The following is a 13,127-nucleotide window of genomic DNA, read 5'->3' on the forward strand; positions in this document are numbered from 1 at the left end:
GAGACTTGTCAGCCAGTTATTCTTCAGGCTTTACTGTAAATGGAAACGTAAGTATTTTTGATAACCAGTAATAATGACTTAGGAGAATCTCTCTGAGTTTTATATATTACATGGGCAAGAAGCCAGACAGAGCATTTAGTTAATTAAACTTTTATTGATAGTGGTAAGTGGTGCATTTCTGACATCCTTCTTTGTTCCTCCCCTATAGAATGTGACCCTCACCTTCCCTGATGTACAAAGAAAATAAGAAAAAATAACTGTTACTTCTTTCAAGAGCCAAATAAAAAAGCTACCACAAAAAATAAATAAATAACAACCAAGTTCATCATTTAACATAGCCATACCCACAAAAATACTAATTTGCAAATGAAATAGGAAAGAACCTTGCCTAGGCTGCTAAAAAGAAATTAGATAGATACATTTCAAATTTAAAAAAAGGCAGGAAGTAGGAAAAAATAATGAGATCCTTTTATGCTGTAAGTTGGCCAAATGTATCAACCCTTGTTATATTTGGTTTTCATGTGTTACTCACTAGGCATGTCCCTGCACTGGGAAGAAAACCAGATAAAACATGTGGTTATTGGCCCACGGAGATATCACAGCTAGAATGCAAGCTCAGGTCTGCAGTAGCTTCCCTTAATAAGTATTCTCTATTTAAGGGAAGATTGATCCTACATGATGTGACAGGCCACTGATACAAATAAATTGCTTTATGATATGATCTGTGAGCAGCCAACATATATTCACTGTGGGCTTACTGAGCTCCATACTAGCATGTCTAAGTTTCCACTTCCTGTAAAATCAACTTTTATCTCCTCTGTGATACAACCCAGCAGTATGTTGAAATCAATGCTTAGTCTTTCAACCCAAAGGCTTGCAGCCAGTTTACAACTACATAATTTGAAATAACAGGAGTTTCCCATCCATTACAATTTTCAAGCCTTTGTGATGCACATGTCACTGAATTGCAGGAATAGCTCATGCAGTTACAGAAAGCTTCTTGAAGGAAGTGATAGATGAATAATACCCTTTACAGCTGTAACCAAATAACGTGACTGAAACACACTGGGGTTTTTTCCCCACCTCCAGCTTTACAAAATTTCATGTGCTTCACTGGTCAGAAAGTCGGAAAGAACAAAATCTTTATCTACTGTTCCTCACTTGCTACCCACAAACTGCCAGTTAGATAATGCTGAAGGAAATCAGTGTGGTTTGCTTGCACAACAGCCTTTCCAAAGAGGGAGCAACCATGTAGCAAAGCATTTACACATGAGATAGGACAACTCTAGGATGCCATTCTGATGCCCACATCTTAATGAAATCAGTATGGCTCTAGCAAAACCTACAAGGAGTTCCCTGGATACAAAGCAAGGCTGCAAAAACACATTCAGGGAAATTGTTCCATAACCCAGAAGCAAATACAGATCCAGGAATTTGCATTAAACAAACTTCTTAGATTTCTTGTATGGTAACATAAGCGTGCACATGCAACCTGCCCCATAACTTTTGGCCAGTAACAGCCAAATTTTTAAGGGGTCTGAAGCCTCCATGAAATTTCCCTAAACTTCATGTAAACTGGTGGCTGAGCAAGGAAAGGAGTCCAGGCTCTGACAAGCTTCAGTCCAGTGGCGCTGCCAGACAACAATTTCAAGTAACAGCCTTTGGCAGAATGTTAAAAACAACAACAAACAAACAAAGAATTTGAATCAACAGGAAATGAATTGTCAGAAAAACAAAACCAAGATTTATAGAAGGCAAAACTGGAGGATCACCACACTGACCACATGTGAACTGTATGACAACAGTTATGTGACACAGAAGAGGTCAAGTTTGTGATGATGGAGTGAAAAATTCACACAAGCTTATCTCATGCTGCTCAGATAAAAAGTGTAAATATGTAAATACATATGGTACAAACAGATTTACTTTGTTTTTTTAGTTATCTCATATTTCACTTTCTTTACAGTCTAATGTTACAGTCTGACCCATTTTCTTTCAAAATTTATCAAACATGATGAAAGGATCAACTCTAATGTACCTACCTTCCTCAATCTCTCTGAAAGTAATTGTCCTGTAAGATAGTTCTGGCTTCTGGAGCACATTTAAGGAAAAAAATCAAAACCAAATACACACACAAAAAACCCACAAAACAAAACAAAACCCCAAAGAGCCCAACCCAAAACAACCCCCCCCAACAAAAAAATCCCCAGAAGCCAAAATTATTCCCGTTTAAAATACAAATATGTCTTCTATTAGGAAGAACGTACCTAAATCAATGTGATGAACATGATTAATATTTCAGAATCTTTCAAGAACCATGTCCAGTCATTTTACAAACTTCCTGTTGTTAATTACAGAACTGGCATCTAAATTCTAAAGCATCTTTCACTTTAAGGAAAAAAACCCCAACCCATTGACCTTTAAAAAAATGCCATATATGGAAGTAAACTGTAACTGTGGTTCAATGAGAATAAACCCAGTTTAATTCTCCAAACCCTAGATTAAATTATAAATCCTGAGCAGAGGTAAAGAAAGCCCTTCTCAGAATGCCCTATAGTCTCTTTTAAGAACTTCAAAGTAACAACACTTAAATTTAGACTAGACTCCCAGTGTCCTAAACTTGAATGATTCAACCTTCTCAGCTTCCATTCAACCACTCTTCATTCAACAGTTTGTTTACAGAAAGATATTTAAATTGTTCTAAAGAGCACCACAGCTCACTGTAGAACCTTTTGATTCTCTAGCAGGCATTATCACTTATTTACTTTAGGTTTTCCATTATTCAAGTGCTGGCTGGTGCACAGTCAAATGAATCACAAACACCAGAACAAACAAGACAGTTCAGGCAAAGGAATGCAATTCAAACAACATCCAGTACAGAAGACATTTAGAAGCTCAGAAAACTAGGAAATGTTTGGTCTGCTTTTAACTTAGCATGTTTAGAAAAAAAAAAATATCATTATGAAAGTCTGAAATTGCTTAAAGTTATACAGAAATGCCCCTAAAAACTCCTTATCTCTCAATTTCCACCAGTGACACAAAGGTATTTACCAAAACCACTGCAATGAATTCTTTCCAAAATTCCTTCCAAATTAATGTCCAGAAAAAGAAGAGAAATCCCAAACCCTGTTAAAGGACTGCTCTGTTATTCCAAAATGCACAGACACTGGAGTGGCACAGTGACCATGTCTGTGCTATCACCTCCAGGGCACGCAATTCAGAGAAATAAGAATTATGCTTGGAGATCCACCATCCTTTCCATTAAAAAATTAACAATCATGGATGGCCCCTGTGATCCAGGGAACTCACCAAAAGCTAAAAAACAAAAATTACTGCTATGTTCAGTCAAAATTGCAATGAAAATTAACATTTGACCAAGACAGAGAAAAAACTGACATTTCTTGAAGCTGCAGTTGATGACATCCCATAAAATGATGCCAATCACTTGTCTCTGAGTCAGCTCCATTCCCACATTTAGTACAAGTGCTCTGGCTGACTCACACCAACCATCTACCTGGGAGAGAAGGAAAGGAAATTTCAAGCATGATTTTGCTGCAGCTTTTCATGATGAAGTTTAAATTTGCCTGGTTCTCTTCATTTAAACTCAAATTATTTGAAAATTTAATTTAAATTCCAGTTTGTCTTCAGGAATTTTCTCAGAAGCAACAAGCTTAATGCTAGATGCACAAAATTGGCAAGTAAAGAAATGATCTGGTCTAAAGAGATTCTGTTTTCAGTGAGAAACAGCTTTCCAGGCTGCTTATTTGCCTAAAGGCATTTATGGGAGGATGATTTGTATATTGGGGTAGTGAGTTTATGCTCGAAATATAAAGTTTATATTATCTTTTCATTATGCTTCCATTTGCAGTGTTTCATCTTGTTTGTTCTCTCGGTTCAAAGTCCCAAGTTCACATTCTATCCTTGCATTAATTACTTATAGCTTTAGGCAAGTCAATTCAGCCTTTGTTTCTTAATCTGTAAAAGAAGGACAATAATAAATATTTATGTACTTTAAATAGATATTGGAAAGATGTGTTTACCCTGACACAGTTCTTAAAATACACCATTTTATAAAATTCTGTGTAAAAATTACCCAGTTTACCCACATTAACTGGAATGGTTGTAATTTTTGCAAATGGTTTGTGGAACTCCCTATCCTTTCCTTCCTCAAGGAGACCATTTCTTACAGTTCTTGAAAAGCCTCCCATGTAGCAAACCATGCAACCCTGAGCTGAGTTCATGGCATCCTAACTATGACAGTCTAAAAAAAAAATTAAAAAAAAAAAAAAGAAAGAGTGCAATGATTACAGAGACATTTAATCTTGGGAATCTAAATGACTGAATATTATAGTACAGAATTTTTTTCCACTCCTCTTCCTGAGAGAAAATACAGAGGAGTAAGAGCTCCTTATGTCATTGCTTTTACAGCAATAAATTTTTTTGTTCTATTCAGTGTTTTGTTGACTAGTGTCTGTTAATCTGGGCCTTTCTAAATCCAATCTTTGCCTGACTTCCTCGCACGTGAAACATCTGCACTTCCAAAATAAATGAACTACATCTGTGCCTGTTTTACCAGTCAATTAATCAGCTTCCTATTAAGGGAGAAAATACCCTAAACCAAAATGAGATTCTGGAAATAAAATAAAGATGAACCTCAAGCCTTGTGAATCATCAAATCTGAGCAGGAAATCAGCTGAGGATTCTTCATCATTAGAGATAAAACAGGAATAAATACCACTGGCTCAAACTTTAATTCTTAATTCTACTAGTGCTGATGTAACTTGCAATAAAGAGATTAAGATCCAATACTAAAATGGGAGGAAGGGGTTGAAACAATCCCTCAGAGCAGTCATTTAACAAAGCACCACTTTATCAATGCATGCCATGCCCAATTTGATTTATTACTCCAATTTCAGTGTTGGAAGGAATAAAGTCTTCAAAAGCACACACTCCTCTACTTTAAAGCTCATTCTAAACTCTTGCCTTTTAGTGCACAGAACAGCACTAAAAGTTTTTGCTGCATTACACATGCAGCACTCCCCTGTATGCCACCAGATGCTGTCAGTCAAAAGAATGAAGCATCAAAACAAAGCCTTCCATCAATACAAAAAAAAATCCACAGGAGAGCAGAACAGGTGACATCACTTGTTCTCCAGCAACCACTCACCTTTTTCTTTCATAATTCTGTGGTAGGGAATGAAAACTAAGATGCTTTGGAAAACAACTTTACTGAAAGCTGATATGAAGATGCTTCAGCAGTTAAGAATTTTGTACACCAGACACTGAGATCTTAACTGGCACAGCAATATAAACCTGGGCATCCTTCTGGGACAAAGCTGCTGTACACGACACACTGAGGCCACCTCAACCTCAGCACCACAGGAACAGGAGCCTCCCCCTGGCAGCTGCTGCCTGCAGTCATCCCGTGCTAGCAACTCTGGGAGAAGGAAGAACTACTTAGCCACAGGAAACCATGGCAGGGGATTAGGAAGAGACTACACAGACACAGGAATTACAATCTGAGCAAAAAATGTAGCTACTTAGGTATCCAAATGGCCCACTGCCACAACATGCAAGTCCCCCAGGACTTAGATCCTTTCCCCATCCTGAAGTTCTTCTCCCAGTTCCTTTAAAAAGTTATCCCAGTATCATGGACCTGTCTGACCCTGACTGCTTTTTGAGCTGGCTCCCAGTTTTAGTCATCTGCTCTAAAATTGCACAATTAAAGTGACAGTTTTGGAAATCTTCTAGGAAAAAAAAGTACTGGTCTAACTTGTATTAAGCCCTCCTTTTTTTTTTTTTTGAAAATTAGATTTACTATATAAACCAGTGTTTCTCCTCCCTGCAGTATTTTTGGCTGAAGCTGGCAAATGGATTACATTTAGCTAAAGGAACACATTGTCTTGGATCTGTTGATCCTATTAGTTACCTGGAAATAGGTAACAAGGTTGAAGAGATGCTTTTTTAATGCTTCTACAGAGAAGAAGTAGGCCCTAACTAGCTGAAAATTATAGAGAAGCCCCTGGGAACAGCTTACAGTGCTAAAATTTCTTCCTGTAGTGCAATAAACATGAGCAATGAAGCAGCTTTATACAGATACATAATGCTACAGTGGAAGTTTAAGTAAAAATCTGTCTCTCCATCAAAGTAGCTGTATTCATTGCAAGAAAACTTTTTCCACTTCAACCCTCACACCAACATGCTTCATCTTTTTGTGTCTCTAATATCCACTCACAAACTCTTCCTTACTTAAACTGTAAATTCTTCAGGGCAGAGACTGCCTCTTTACAACAGTGATAAGTGGGACAGACCCTCAGGCCACTGGAAAACAAAACAATAGTTAGCACACTTACTTTCTAACTTCATGTGCTAACTCGTCCTCAAACCCTCAAACAAGGAAATTTATTTTATTTTGCTTACATACTACACTGAAAAAGACCCCAACCAACAAACCAAAACCAAAGCAGTCATTGCACACTCAGTAAGTTAGATTTACAGAGAAAACTTTGAAGGTACTGCACTTTTGCCCAATTAGGGAAAGGATGTAGAATATAACATGGCCAGGTGATGCCTCTAGCCTCTCCCTCTTTATGCCCAGATGAATCAGTCATTAACTGCAGACAAAGCAAGGCAGGCCCAAGAACTCAGACTGGAGCTTCCCCAAAAGAGAGTTTTGATACAATGGCATATGTAACACTGCTTGGACATTTTAAACTAAATCCTCCACCTAAGACCCACAGGCACAGACATTCACAAACTCCAATCTTCATGACAAGCTTCAAGGTTGACTCTCTAGTTGCTGTACTTCAGAAAATATTTTTTAAATCTTTTCATCAGGATTTAGTTTCACACCAAGAGGTAAATGCTTTCTGCTTTTCAGAGACATTATTTTCTTGAATTCCAAAGTTTGCTTTCAATGTATTTTTGAAAAAGGAAAAATATATTTGCTCATATTTTGTGTAAGAAGTTTATTACTTGCTCAGCCTTCTTGTACTTGAAAGAACAAACAGATAAATAGAGAGTAATGGGCAGGCTAACATTGCCTTTGGAGAGTCACTGGCTCCCACAGTTGCCATCTGTGGTAACAAACCACTCACAGCCAGGGCTCCCTTCCAGAACACACCAGACTCCCTGTGCCTGAGCACTTCTGATCAGGTGCTGTGTCACTGGCTGCTCACTATGACAAAGGACACAGGAGAATGGTGGGACAGTGCCAAGGCAAGCCATGCTCACCTTCCAAAAGGTCACCTCTTCATGTGGCAAGACCCACTGCCCGCACCCTCAACACTCTGGGGACAACCCCCAGCACTTGTTTGCTTCTGCATGTTAGGCAGTGATGATCTCAAATGTACTTGAGGCTTGGAAGAAAATATTGGTTTACTTTTAGATACCAGAACAATCCCAGACAATGAAAATAGCAAAACTACCATGATTCTTTCCCCATCCTTTCCTCCATTCCCATCCAGACTTGTGTATAAATTTCTGACAGACTGTTTTCAGGGAGCAGCACTGATGTGCCAGGTATTATGAGAGTTAAGTAAATGTATTACAGCTTGCCTGATTTGTCATAGATCTTCTTCAAGGACAAGGAACCTCAAAAAGCTCTAGGATGAAAAAAAAAACCCAAGCACAGAACCATAAATAAAATCATAACCCAATCAAACTCCTCCTCCCTATTCTCTCCAAAAATAAACTCAACAAATCCCAGTGCCTTCAGATGAAAATTGGTTTTCTTCTTCTACCAGCAGCCAAGCCCCAAACTGTATCTGAGAGTGAGAACAGGCACCCACTCTTCCTTGAAGGGCACCAAGGAGCTCAACCACTGCAGCAGGTCTGTAGGATGTGGCAGCAATGCAATGAGACATTCAGCAAGTCATACTTGTCCCCAGTGATGCTTCAGAGGAAACTGAGGTAGCAGAGACATATTTCAGTGAAATAGCAGGGCAGTGCACATGTTCAAAGGGCTGCTCAGCAAGTCATCCTGCCTGGAAGAAGAAAGTTTACTTTGCCTTAAACTTCTCACTCTTCAGAGGTACTAAACAGTGAAGCTGTACCTCTGTGGTCCTTCTAACATGCAAAGCTACTCCAGACCATTCACTCTGAGCCCTGTCCTTAAGTGCTCCAGTCAGCTAGAGGTGCACTTCACCCAGCTGACAGCACAAACTCCAGCTTCCCTGAAATCTTTTCAGCTTGTTTAGAGGCATCCAGCACAGGCACTGGCCTAGATGAGGAATGCAGTTATGCACACACGAATGGTCTTGACCCACTTCTCGCCACATCGTCCTGGCCACTCGGAGCTGTGAACTCTATTTATTATTAGCACCAGAACAAAAAAAAGCCTGTGTATGTACATGAGGTCTGACAAATGCCCACTCACTGCACAGGCAAGGAATGAAAGGAATTGTTCTATTATTTGCCATCATCATCCTCCTCTGGCCAGCCCACTGAATGCCATGACTATTGAAATACCTTTGATGGGCAGAGCTTGCCTCCCCTTCAGGGCAGACACTGCTGACCTGGTGAGGCAGCACCAGTGGGCACAAGCACAGTGAGCTGGACATCCTCCAAGGGGCACAGGAGAACTCTAAATCATCAAGTAAGGAAAAGAAGCTCTAAGTGAGTTCCCCTTTATAGAGTAACACTTTCAAGACTGAGTTTCTCCTGCCGAAAATATACTTTACTACAAAGCAGAGGGACTGCTTCAAATGCAGCCAAACATGAGGGCAGTTTCTCCTTTAGAAGCATTCCTGGGTTTCAGCTCTATAGCTTAGAAGATAGGTAAGTAATTCCCCAGTACAATGTAAAACACAAGATCCATCCCACCACAACAAGCAACAAGGTTGTTCTGCAGGATATTAACATACCCCTCATAGCAGCAGCACTTTTCATGCTTTGTCATCACAAGTTCTCTACAGGACTCTAATGCAGCTCACACAGAGAGGCTGTGAATGTCAATGCTGAGATTTGCTAAAGGACAGCACAGAGGTTTTGCAGTTCATCCTGAAAGCACACATGCTCCCAAAAATTGCAGTAAAAATGTAAAAATAAAGAAATTGAGCTCATCTAAATGAAAGGGATTTGTCCCACTGTTCCTAAATGACTGCACCGTTTCTTTCTTGATGAGGAGCATGTATGTGCACAAAAGGCAACCTTCTGCCTTCATGATGTCAAAAACATTTTAAAAATGTAAGCAAACCCAGGAGTTTTGCTTCTAGGGTAAATAAAGCTAAACAAGGCAAAGGTTATTGCATTTGTGCTCCCTGCTGATATCATAAAACTAGGATTCTTGTCCCAGCTAAGCAAGGTGAAGACCTGCTAAAGACTCAGTAAACTCCATTGCAGACTATGTTACAAGCAAACTGCACCAAGTCACCACAAAACCTGCCCTTTCAGCTACACGCCCAGGCTAAACCCATGGAGGAAATACTGATTTCAAAAGTTATTTTAAAATGTGACACAGACCAGCAGACAGAACTACCCCAAATGCTCCAAAATCTTTGCAACTTATTCTTTTATAGACATAGCTTGGAAACACTGCTCTCCCACCTGTGAGAGTCCCACCCTTCATTGCACAAAACTTACAGCACTGGCCTAAGCACAAGAAGTAGGCTGTCAGCACAAAAGTTGTTTTGAAACCAAAGTGACAAACAGGACTGACTTCACAATTATAACCATCAAGCACCAAACATAGCACTGTAAGGAAAAGCTAAATTACTAACTTACTTTAGCTTTCCCAGAGTGACAGAGCACAGGGGTAGCAGGTAAGCTCCAGTGCTTCGAGTTCCGCAGAAAAGGGAAGAAAAGACCACATCCTTCCTCTTTTTGCAGACACCTGCAAAAAAGTGCTCCCTGCTCATACAGCCCCGTAAGATTTTTGCCACAGGAGAACTGCCACAGGCCACTCCCTGCTGTCATGCAACACCCACAGCCCTTCACACCAACAAGCCAAAGCAGAAAAGCAGCCAGGTGAGAAGAGCAGCTACGTGAGTGTCTGTGCATATCACAACGAAGAGCAGCCACCCCTTTAGAAAACAGTTAAAAAAAAAAAAAGGACAAGCCTGGTCTCTCAGGGTGGAGATCTCTACTCAAACCACCTCACCCAGCTGCTGGGGTCACAGAAAGGCAGTCTGGCCTTGCCTTGACCCACCTGGCTCTGCAAAGTCTCCTCTGCCCTTCTGCTGGCACCGGCTCACACACGACTGTACAGTGGGACAGATGAGGGACCTCCCCAAAGACCCAGCCAGAGACCCATCTGTAAAAGCAGCACCCACTATTTGAAGGCAGGTAGAGAAAGGAGAAGAAAAAGGTCCCTTTCCTTCTTCTCTTTTCTCCTGTGCATGCTGACTCTTTGTTTAAGTACTCATCACTACAAAACCCTTCTGTTTTCCACAGTCTTACAAAGATGAGCATGGTTGTGATGGAAGAGCAGTCAACCACTGAATACATCACAGCCAGGTAACCCAACCAGTTTTCACACTGTGCCTTTTGGGCTGTGCCTCCTCTCTTCTCCCACTCCTTCTGGCAGGGGCAATACTTTCATTTCAACACCAGCCAACACCTCAGGACACATGAGTTTAAGTTCTTCCACCACCACAAAGTTCCTATGTGGTCACAGACAACTCATTTTTCTTGCTTGTGATCCTATTTCCCATCTGCAAAGGGAAGGTGTCTTCCCCACAATGGGAACACAGAGTATTCCACTTTAGAATGGTTTTAGAGGGATTACTATAAAAATGAAGCATTCGAAGAGATAAGCCTGGCAAGAGCATGCAAGACATGGGAAGTATCACTGATAAATGTAGTTCTAAACAGATAATTTATCTTTCTCATAAAAATATGTTTTTCCTATCAAATTTGCAGCTTTATGTACAGGTTAGCATATGAAACTATTCTTTTTCCACATCTGAATCCTTCCACTGTTTTATGTCAAAACAAAACGTCAAAACCCTGACTTACATGCCTTTTAAGTGAACACAGAAGAGCTGCAGGCTCTTTGCAACATTATGCTGTGCTGCAAACCATACTTCCCTGACAGTGAAAAACACCCCAGGTCTGGCCAAACCAGAGCAAACTTTAGACTAACAACTGAGCTGAAGAAACACTAAGCATTTTCTTTCCCTTCACAGCAAGACCATGCATGTGTCTTGCTCTTTGATACTGTGTCAGAAGGGTATCAGCCCTGGGCTGTGTCAGACATGCTCTCTTTGGGTTCTTATGAGATGCAAATAGATCCAAAGTTGTACAGCACAGAGATGTCAGATAGAAAAGGGCTCAGCAGAAGCTGAGCACTGAAACTGGCTCTGTTTACAACTACCACAGTCCCAGAACAGATTAAGAGTTGGCCACATGTATTTAATACTGTTAACCGCATACAAAGATAACATAGCTTTATTCAATAAAATATTTTCTTTGAAACTTTGATAGAGCCAAAGCTCTGTTAGAGCCAATTACTTGTTAAACAGTTCCATTCTTCTTCCCACAGCTAGCAAACATGATTATTTCCTTCTCTCTTCCCCCATTTTTCCTTCTGCCCCAATTTTTAGGTTATTTCCCTGTCCTTACTGAATTCACGAAGGAATGTTCTAAAAACCAGGTTTTCAATGCCCTGAGTATGGGCAGTTGTGTAAAAATTGAGAGACTCCCCCACCCCCAGGCCAGTCTATCACTCTGTATCAAGGCAGGCTGTTCCACTGTGTGACTCTGACAAACAATCTGCCACTTCAGCAAAGGCACTGACCAGAGGCACCACACAAATCAGATTCTGAAGGAGAGCACGAGAAAGATCTCCCAGCTGCAGCTGCCACGGAGCTCCTCACTTACCCAGTCGTGCAGGGGTGGTGCACGGGTCAACAGTCTCAAAACCTTTAAATGCTTGGAGGTGAACTGGACTGCAGAGAAACTTCTTAATTTTGAAGAGAGAAAAAGATGCTAAGACTGAAAAAGAAGGAAGAGAATAAATTAAGGGCTATGAGATCGGAAGCAGAAAGGAGAAAGCAAGCGGGAAAGTATCGTGAGGACCTCATGAGACGATTCTCCCACTCCTAACTTTCAGGAACATGAGCATGCCATTTTAATTAACAATACTTAAGTGCTGAAGACAATATAGTGACACTACTCTTGAGCATTATGGACACAGAAGTGACATTTCACCTGCCAAAACCATCCCTGGCAAAACTCCACCATCATCAGTGGAACTACACCAAGCATGAAATTGGCCCACAGTTGCACTAAGACAAAAAAGGCTTTGTTTCAGGAGATATAGGGAATTTCTGCTTCTTTATAATAAAGCTCAGCGATTGTTTACTGTCCCTAAGCAAATATCCCCGACACCAAACAAGCAGCCATCACATAGCACACACTGTCTCTCCATAGGAAAACATCCATCAATAAAGCAACAGATTACCAGCGTCCTGTTCATATCACAAGAAAATGAAAGACAGTTTAAATGCCTCCCAAATTGCCTACCAGATCCACAAGTAATCATTCTCATTTTCAGCAACATCCTTCCACCCTCCTCTGCCAAGTCAAGGAAGGTTGATTGTCCTGACTGGTGCTACAGGACTCAGCACACACACAGATGTACCACAACGCTGAGCAGCTCCACTGCCACAGTTATTCAACAATACTCCCACCACAAACTATACCCTGCGACCACACTGTGCTCACACTGAAACATCTTTTTCCTCCTTTTGTTACATTTTGGTTTGGCCATGTGTATTTCCAACGAAATCCCACAAGTTCACATGTTTCTGCTGTTCTCTCGAGTTGGCCACAAACATACCCTGGGCTTACAGGACCAGACTCTGCTCCAATGCCAGCCACGGCCGTACACCACATTTACATAGTATCGATTTGTGCCAGAACTCGTTAAGCTATGAAAAAATTCAGTGGCTGAAGCAAACAAGTAGCTCGGGCACACAGAGCTCCTGTACTGCACCCTTTCCCCTTATGCACCCCCACAATGCCTTTCTCCGTGCAGTTTCCCTGGCCAGCTTCGCAGCCTTTCAACCCAATGCCCAGGAAAACCTGGACATTTGAATTTCCAGGGTCCTTGAGGGAAAGTTTGACAGACCCAGGTGGGATTGGTGGGAGCACAGGAGAAGAACTCCTCGGGGCTTGTCCCGCTC

General features: G+C 40.9%; 1 protein-coding gene across 2 annotated transcripts in view; it reads right to left on the bottom strand.

Moving 5' to 3' along the window:
* Positions 1–11,960, bottom strand: part of FAM107B (family with sequence similarity 107 member B) — a 57,276-nt gene extending 45,316 nt beyond the window's left edge. The window contains exon 1 of one of the 2 annotated variants that reach the window (XM_031061321.1): positions 11,821–11,960. The gene's annotated coding sequence lies outside the window, so the exon portion shown is untranslated. The remainder of the gene's footprint in view (positions 1–11,820) is intronic. The other variant, XM_031061320.1, reaches the window with a different exon arrangement.
* Positions 11,961–13,127: the final 1,167 nt, after the last annotated feature.

The sequence above is a fragment of the Geospiza fortis genome, unplaced genomic scaffold, assembly GCF_000277835.1.
Source record: "Geospiza fortis unplaced genomic scaffold, GeoFor_1.0 scaffold428, whole genome shotgun sequence".
NCBI classification, from domain to species: Eukaryota; Metazoa; Chordata; class Aves; order Passeriformes; family Thraupidae; genus Geospiza; species Geospiza fortis.